This window comes from Panthera uncia, chromosome X (assembly GCF_023721935.1).
Source record: "Panthera uncia isolate 11264 chromosome X, Puncia_PCG_1.0, whole genome shotgun sequence".
NCBI classification, from domain to species: Eukaryota; Metazoa; Chordata; class Mammalia; order Carnivora; family Felidae; genus Panthera; species Panthera uncia.
Genome location: NC_064817.1, coordinates 62,203,121 through 62,212,689, shown reverse-complemented (window position 1 = coordinate 62,212,689; position 9,569 = coordinate 62,203,121). Strand labels below are relative to the sequence as shown.

The following is a 9,569-nucleotide window of genomic DNA, read 5'->3' as shown; positions in this document are numbered from 1 at the left end:
TATATACATATATATACCATTATATATATATATATACACACACATACATGTGTGTGTATATATATATACACACACATATATATATACACACATACATGTGTGTACATATATATACACATATATATGTATATATATACACACATGTATGTGTGTATATATATATATATATATATACACATACATATATATACACATACCACTTCTTACGTATTCATACATCCGTTGACGGACACTTGGGCTGTTTCCACAATTTTGCTATTGTAGATAATGCTGCTATAAACACTGGTATCACTGTGAATTAGTATTTCTGTATTCTATGGGTAAATAGCTAGTAGTGCAATTGCTGGATCATAGGATAGTTATATTTTTAACTTTTTGAGGAATCTCTATACTGTTTTCCAGATCGACTGCACCACTTTGCATTCCCATCAACAGTGCACAAGGGCTCACCTTTCTCCACATCCTTACCTAACACCTGTTGTTTCTTATCTTTTTGTTTTAGCTATTCTGACAGGTGTTAGTTGATATCACATTGTAGTTTTGATTTGTTATTTCCGTGATGATCAGTGACATTGAGCATCTTTTAATGTTTCCACTGAATATCTGTATATCTTCTTTGAAAACATTTTTGTGTCTTCTGCCCATTTTTGAAAGTATTATTCATTTTGGGGTGTTAAGTTTTATAAGTTTTTATATATTTTTATATATTTTTATATATTTTATTTATTTTAACCCTTTATCAGATATGTAATTTGCAAATATTTTCTCCCATTATGTAGGTTACCTTATAGTTTTGTTGATTGTTTCCCTCGCTTTGCAGAAGTTTTTATTTTGATGAAGTCCCAGCAGTTTCTTTGTGCTTTTGATGAAGTCCCAGCAGTTTCTTTGTGCTTTTGATTCCCTTGTCTCTGGAGACATATCTAGAAAGAACTTAGTATGACCGATGTCAAAGATGTTACTGACTGTGTTCTCCTCTAGGATTTTTATGAATCCAAATCTTAAGTTTAGGTATTTAATCCATTTTGAATTCATTTTGTATATGGCATGAAAAAGTGATCCAGTTTCTTTTACATGGGTGCTAATTTTCTCAACACCATTTATTAAAAAACTGTCTTTTTCCCATTAGATATTCTTTTCCTGCTTTGTCAAAGATTGTGTGTTCATTTCTAGGTTTTCTATTCTGTTCTGTTGATCTATGTGTTTATTTTTGTGCCAGTACCATACTATTTTGGTCACTACCACTTTGTATTATAACTTAATGTCTGGAAGTGTGATGCTTCCAGCTTTACTTTTCTTTTCCAAGATTGGCTATTCAAGGTCATTTGTGGTACCATGCAAATTTTAGGATTGTTGGTTCTAGCTCTGGGAAAAATGTAGTTGGTATTTTGATAGGGATTGCATTAAATATGTTGATTGCTTTCAGTAGTATAGACATTTTAACAATATTTATTCTTCCAATCCATAAGCATGGAATATCTTTCCATTTCTTTGTGCCATTATCAATTTCTTTCATCAGTGTTTTATAGTTCTCAGAGTACAGCTCTTTTACTTCTTTGGTCGGGTTTCTTCTTAGGTATCTTATTATTTTTGGTAAAATTGTAAATGGGATTGATCCTTACTGTCTCTTTCTGCTGCTGCATTATTGGTCCAGTGTGTCACTCAAAGCCATCGTTTTCTTCCTTATTTTCTGTTTAGATGATCTGTTCCTTGACATGAGAGTTTGTTAAACACTGCTAATATTATTGTGTTATTATTAATTATTTCATTTATGTTGGTTATTAATTATTTTGGGTATTCCATGATGGGTGCATAAATATTTACAATTGTTATATGTTCTTGTGTGATTGTCCCCTTTATGAGAATATAATGTCCTTCTTTGTCTCTTTTTAAAGTGTTTTAAGTCTAATTTTCCTGATATAAGTATTGCTACTCCACCTTTTTTTGACATCCATTTGAATCATAAATGTCTATCAGTCCCCTCACTTTCAATCTGCAGGTGTCTATAGGTCTAAAGTGAGTCCCTTGTAGGCAGCATATAGATGGATCTTGTTTTTTTCTCTCTATTCTGACATCCTATTTCTTTTGATTGGAACATTTAGTCCATTTACATTCAGAGTAATTATTGATAGATATATATTTAGTGTCACTGTGTTACTTGTTTTGTCATTGTTTCTGCAGATTTTCTCTGATCTTTTTTTGGTCACATTTTGTCTCTCTTTTGCACTTAAAAGACCCCTTTAATATTTCTTGCAGGGCTGGGTTAGTAGTCACAAACTCCTTTAATTTTTGTTTGCCTGGGAAAACCTTTAACTCTCTAATCTGAATGATAGCCTTGCTCTATAGAGTATTCTTGGCTGCAAATTTTTCCTATTCAGCATTTTTTAAAATATATCATACAACTTCCTCCTGGCTTGCCAAGTTTCTGTTGAGAAATCTTCAGCTAGGCCTTATGGGTTTTTCTTTGTAAATTAAAGACTTTTTTTTGTCTTGCTGTTTTAAGATTTCTTTATCATTATATTTTGCAAATTGCATTACAAAGTACGTTTTGGTGTTAGCCTACTTTTATTGATTTGGATGGAAATTTTCTGTGCTTCCCATATCTGGATATTGTTTCCCTCCCCAGATTAGGGAAGTTTTTAGCGATTATTTCTTCAAATAAATTTTATGCTTTCTTTTGTCTCTTCTTTTTCTGACTCCTATAATACAGATGTTATTATATTTGATAATATATATGTTTGATGTAGTCATTGAGTTCCCTATGTCTATTCTGATATTGCATAATTCTTCGTTCTCTCTTTTGTTAAGCTTCATTATTTTCTGTTATTTTTTTTCTTCTAGGTCACTAATTCCTCAACCCTTTCCAGCCTGCTTTTCATTACAGGAAGCTTATTTACAATCTCATTTATTGCACTCTTCATCCCTGATTATTTTTTAAGTCTTTTACCTCTGTAGTAAGGGTCTCACTGATGTCTTCTATTTCTTAATCCCAGTGTGTATCTTCATGATTTTTGCTTTAAATTCTCTGTCAAACATGTTACTTATACCTGTTTCACTTAGATTTCTGGCCATGGCCATGTCTTGTTCTTTCATTTGGAATGAATTCTGCCTCCTTGCACTTTGTCTAAACCTCTGCCTTCTTCTCTGTGTTAGAAAATCCAGTTATGCCACCTGCTTCTGAAAGTAGTGGCATTATTAAGAAGCCTGCTTCTTCAGGGAGTTTCTCCATTGTGTGCTGCATGTTCTCTGCTGTTGGGTCTTTGCTGTTCTATCCAGTCAAATCATCTGCAGAGGCTCTCTTTACCTGCTGTTGGCAGTGTTTGGTGCCTGACCAGAATGTGGTGAGTTTTAGCCAGCTGTACTCTGGTCTTCTTGTGAAATGGTATTTGACCACTTCTGCCAGAACTGAGGACTTGCAGAACTCTCTGATCAGAAGATGTTGTATGGACAGGAGTCTCTGTTTATTTTCTGAGTTGGGGACCTGCTGCACTGGGACTGAGGCAAGCTTGACTGAGAAGGACAGTCCCACCAGGGACTGGGATTCCAGGGTTTGGGGTTTGCTGTAAGCAAGTTAGGAAGCCAGTGTAGGAACTGAGCTTCTTCTAGCAGGTGGTTCTGTGTTTATGCTGAGGGGCAAGGTAGGGAAATGGCACTGGACAGCTCCTTTGTTCCAGGAGAGTTATCTCCATGAATTCTGTCTCTCAGGGGGCATACTCCAAGAAGAGCTAATAATTTCCCCTCTGTGTGACCCAGGAGTTCTTTAGATATTTGTTTTCATGCTGTCTGCTCCCAGATTGTCTGCCTTCTCTCCAGAAGTAGCACAGTGTCCTCATGGCCAAGGCCTCAGACCTTTAAAACTCAGGCTTTAAGCCCTGCTTTTTGCAAAGAACTCACAAAATTCTTCCCCTTTTGTTTTCCAAGCCAATTGCTTAGGGAAAATATTATCCTTGTGTGTTCCTCTCTTTCTTGCCCTTCTCCATGACCATGGCTCACTCCCCTCAGCAGCAGCTGCAATCTCTTTCTCACCTAAGCCATGTCTCTGCACTTCCTACCTCCGATGATGCCTCTTCTCTCCCTTTAATTGTGGAGTTTCTTCTATCAGTCATCAGGACAATTTCTGTGGTATTTAGGTTGATTTCATTGTTATCTAGTCATGTTTGCGGGAAAAGACTAGCCTGTGACCCTTCTACTCTGCCACCATCTTCATCTGCCAAAAGCACTTTCCTCTCTTTTTTAAATTAGTTTTTTTTTTATTTGACTGTAGTTGACACACAATGTTCCATTAGTTTCAGGTGTACCACATAGTCATTTGGCAAGTTTATGCATTAAGTTTTACTCTATTTTCCCCCATTGTAGCAAATGTTATTATCTGTTTCTGTTCTGATGCACAAGCACTATTAAAAAAATTCATACAGAGAAAATAGGTTGTGAATTAACAACCTTATAAAGACAAGAAATCAAGCCTTTATAACCTTATAAAATTGGCCACTGCTTTATAAAATAGCATTTTATGGGTACCTGGGTGGCTCAGTCGGTTGAGTGTCTGACTCTTGATTTTGGCTCAGGTCATGACCTCGCAGTTTCATGAGTTTGAGCCCTGTGTGGGGATCTGTACTGAAAGTGCAGAGCCTGTTTGAGATTCTCCCTTTCTGCCCCTCCCCTGCTTGCACTCCATCTCAAAATAAATAAATAAACTTAAAAAAATAAAATACCATTTTAATTAAACCCCATATGTGAAATTTTAAGTTTAAAAATGTTCAATGATAGTGATTTGTATTACAAAATTTTATTAAAAAGTCACAAAGATTTGAAACAATATCAATTTTCATTATGCATTCATAATGATATTCAATTCACCAATATTCTCTTTAAATGTGTCTTTACTTGTGAGTAATGAGGTCTAACTAAAAAACTATACACATGTGTATGATTCTTTATTAATTCATTGTTTAAAATCTATCAAGCAAAGTTGTGACTGAGGTTGTATATAGAGGAAGTAATATAAACATTTCGTTGCACAATTGATTTTAATTTGCAAATTAATAAACATTTTCTAAATGACTGACAATATACACAAATAGGCATCGCATCACACACACTCATAGACTTTCAAACAAAGAGATTTGATTGCAAACCCTGAAATTCTGAAGCTTGTGAAATGTGTTAGAATACAACTGTGTTTTGTGTTTAAGTTGTATGTGTTGTGTATGAATTTCATGATACATTTGAGATATTTGGTATGACTCTGAATTGTTCATTTCTTTAAGGGGAAAATGGAAATTCTCATATTTCAAGCTCTAAGGATATTAATTTTCACAACTCCTATTAATATTAAAAAATGTTTCCTCTTTAGTCTACTTTGCTCTAGTATGTATTTTTAAAATAAAGTCAGGATCTTATTCTGTATATTTTACAATTTTTGGACAATTCACCTATGTCCACTTATTTTAAATTTACATTTTGTTTCTTGCAGGAGAAAGTGAAAACATTGGATCCATTTCTGAGGAACAGGTGTGCAATTTATTCTGGTGCTTATTACTTTCTATAAATAAAGATATTTTACTATCCATAGAACAGCATATTTCCATTTGGATAGAAAATATAGTCATGAATAATTCCTTCAGAAGGAGGATTTTGGAGATGAAAGGAAGGAGGCCATGTTTTCTTAAGGCATTCAACAGTACCATTTTTTAAAATATTCAAGGTTACATAGCTAAACTGATAGAGAACATAGATTATTCTAGTTATTTATTTGATTGTATTATCTTGGAATCATTCAAATTTGTAAGAGAGATAGTTTGAAGTTCCTCTTTCCTGTGATGAATTTCCAAAGCACTGTCCTTGCATCTCACAGTGACTGAAGAGCCAACCACTGTGGTCCAAAAACCTATTGTGGAATTCTGGGGTCATAAAATAATATACAACGGGATCAAGGCAGCAATTCAGATTTGCAAGACATAGAGAAATGATGTAAAAACATAGGATGATCTTAAAAAAGAACAGTTTGAAAAGACATGTTTCACCATCATATAGAATGGGAAGTTGAGGTGGTAAGGAGGGAAACACACAATGAACACCACTGCACATATCAGAACCAGCCACAAAGACTTCTTTCTCTCTTTGGTATTCTGAGTGGGAACTTGGAATTCCTGTAAAGATTTTCTCTTTTTCCATGTGCAGTATGTTATAATGGCAACAGGTTAAAAAAAAACAAAAAACAAAAAACAAAAAACTTCCAAGTTTAGCTACAGTTACCATACCAATGGAGGAAGCCATGCTAATGTGCTGAAACCCTAAATTGGCAAAGCAGTATTCAGTGTTGTTGGCTAAGTCAGCACTCCTCAGAATTGGAGGTGGCAAACAGGCAGTCCCCACAATGATCCAGATGCCAGCACTGGTGCCTGCATCATACCTACGCTTCCAGTCTCTGACTCTAAAGGGCTTGAGGAGAAAGAAACATCTCTGAAGGCTGATGCATATCAGGAAGCAAACGCTGGCACACATGTCGAGATACTTCAAGTAGAAGCACAGCAGGCAAATGGCCTTTGGGAAGGGCCAGTGGTGGCTAAAGTAATAGTAAATCTGGAGAGGTAAAGACAGCACATGAGCAAGATCAGCCACAGAGAGGTTGCTCATGAAAATGATGGCTTTATTTTTCTTGTTGATGAAGTGGCACAGAACCCACAAGGCTGCACTGTTGGCCGAAAGACCAGGGATGAATATGACGATTTAGGTGGTTGCATAGAGAGAGTACTGAAAGGGCATTTGAATATCTGTGCACTTTGTTCTTATATTGGTTGCGCTGTTACTTCCCACCTTGAGGATGTATGTTCTTTCCTTAAGGAAAACATTAGAGTGATGATTTCTGCAGATAACAGTAAAAATAGGGCCAAGGGCATGTCAGTCTATGTTTGGGTTTACAAATATATTTGTGTCCACCAAAGAAGTATTAAAGTGTGAACTTTCACAAATTCAAAGGTCTTTTTCATGTAAGCTGAAAATATCATGGCAATCTACAATTATATGACAATATTGTGAAACATGTTTTCAGAAATCAAGGGAGAAGATGGCGGCGTAGGAGGACGCTGGGCTCACTGCATCCTGCTGATCACTTAGATTCTACCTACACCTGCCTAAATAACCCAGAAAACCACCAGAAGACTAGCAGAACGGATTCTCCAGAGCCAAGCGCAGACGAGAGGCCCATGGAAGAGGGTAGGAGGGCGGAGAGGCAGTGCACGCTACAGGGACTGGCGGGAGGGAGCCTGCGCAGAGGGGCAGCCCACTGGCCAAGCAGAGCCCCAGAGTCTGGCTTGCAAAAGCGAAGGGGCCAGACAGAGTGTGTTCTGACAGCAAGCCGGACTTAACATCTGGAAGTTTATAAGCTAACAGCTCTGCTTGGAGAACAGGAGGGCTGGAGGACAATGGAGGAAGATTTGTTGAGCCCCGGACAACAGAGCACAGCTTGGCCGGGAACAAAGGCGCTCACCAGCGCCATCTCCCTAGCCCATCCCCCAGCCAAAATCCCAAAGGGAACCAGTTCCCGCCAGGAAACTAGCTTGCATAGCACAAACACCCAACACTGTGCTTCTGTGGATCCATCCCTCCAGCGGCAAGTCTGACTCCCTCCCGGTGTCACAGGGTCCCTCCAGAAGCAGATCACTGAAGGAAAAGCGAACTGAGCCTGCCCCTCCCGCCCCTGTGCACCTTGCCGATCCATCCCAGCTAATACGCCAGATCCCCAGCACCACAAGCCTGGCAGTGTGCAAGTAGCCCAGATGGGCCACACACCCCACAGTGAATCCCGCCCCTAGGAGAGGGGAAGAGAAGGCACACACCAGTCTGACTGTGGCCCCAGCGGTGGGCTGGGGCAGACATCAGGTCTGACTGTGGCCCTGCCCACCAACCCAAGTTATTCAAGACAGCACAGGGGAAGTGCCTCGCAGTTCTACACCACTCCAGGGACTATCCAAAATGACAAAAAAGGAAGAATTCCCCTCAAAAAAAAAAAAAAAGTCCAGGAAATAACAACAGCTAACGAACTGATCAAAAACGATTTAAACAATATAATAGAAAGTGAATTTAGAATAATACTCATAAAATTAATCACTGGGCTTGAAAACAGTATAAAGGACAGCAGAGAATCTATTGCTACAGAGATCAAGGGACTAAGGAACAGCAAGGAGGATCTAAAAAATGCTATTAATGATCTGCAAAATAAAATGGAGACGACCACGGCTCGGATTGAAGAGGCAGAGGAGAGAATAGGTGAACTAGAAGATAAAATTATGGAAAAAGAAGAAGCTGAAAAAAGAGAGATAAAAAAATCCAGGAGTATGAGGGGAAAATTAGAGAACTAAGTGATGCACTAAAGAGAAATAATCTACGCATAATTGGTATTCCAGAGGAGGAAGAAAGAGGGAAAGGTGCTGAAGGTGTACTTGAAGAAATCATAGCTGAGAACTTCCCGGATCTGGGGAAGGAAAAAGGCATTGAAATCCAAGAGGCACAGAGAACTCCCTTCAGACGTAACTTGAATCGATCTTCTGCACGACATATCATAGTGAAACTGGCAAAATACAAGGATAAAGAGAAAATTCTGAAAGCAGCAAGGGATAAACATGCCCTCACATATAAAGGGAGACCTATAAGACTCATGACTGATCTCTCTTTTGAAACTTGGCAGGCCAGAAAGGATTGGCAGGAGATCATCAATGTGATAAACAGAAAAAAATATGCAGCTGAAAATCCTTTATCCAGCAAGTCTGTCATTTAGAATAGAAGGAGAGATAAAGGTCTTCCCAAACAAACAAAAACTGAAGGAATTTGTCACCACTAAACCAGCCCTACAAGAGATCCTAAGGGGGATCCTGTTAGACAAAGTACCAGAGACATTGCTACAAGCACGAAAACTACGGACATCACAAGGACACTAAACCCGTATCTTTCTATAATAACACTGAATGTAAATGGACTAAATGCGCCAAATAAAAGACATAGGGTATCAGAATGGATAAGAAAACAAGACCCATCTATTTGCTGTCTACAAGAGACTTATTTTAGACCTGAGGACACTTTCAGATTGAAAGTGACAGGATGGAGAACTATTTATCATGCCACTGGAAGTCAAAGAAAGCTGGAGTAGCCATACTTACATCAGACAAACTAGACTTTAAATTAAAGGCTGTAACAAGAGATGAAGAAGGGCATTATAAAATAATCACAGGGTCTATCCATCAGGAAGAGCTAACAATTATAAATGTCTATGTGCTGAATACAGGAGCCCACAAATATATAAAACAATTAATCACAAACAGAAGCAACCTTATTGATAAGAATGTGGTAATTGCAGGGGTCTTTAACACTCCACTTACAGAAATGGATAGATCATCTAGACACACGGTCAATAAAGAAACAAGGGCCCTGAATGATACATTGGTTCAGATGGACTTGACATATATATTTAGAGCTCTGCATCCCAAAGCAACAGAATATACTTTCTTCTCGAGTGCACATGGAACATTCTCCAAGATAGATCATATACTGGGTCACAAAACAGCCCTTCATAAGTT

At 37.9% G+C, this 9,569-nt stretch overlaps 1 pseudogene; it reads right to left on the bottom strand.

Annotated features, from left to right (window-relative positions):
* Positions 1–5,741: 5,741 nt before the first annotated feature.
* On the bottom strand, positions 5,742–7,077 carry LOC125931335 (putative P2Y purinoceptor 10; annotated as a pseudogene).
* Positions 7,078–9,569: the final 2,492 nt, after the last annotated feature.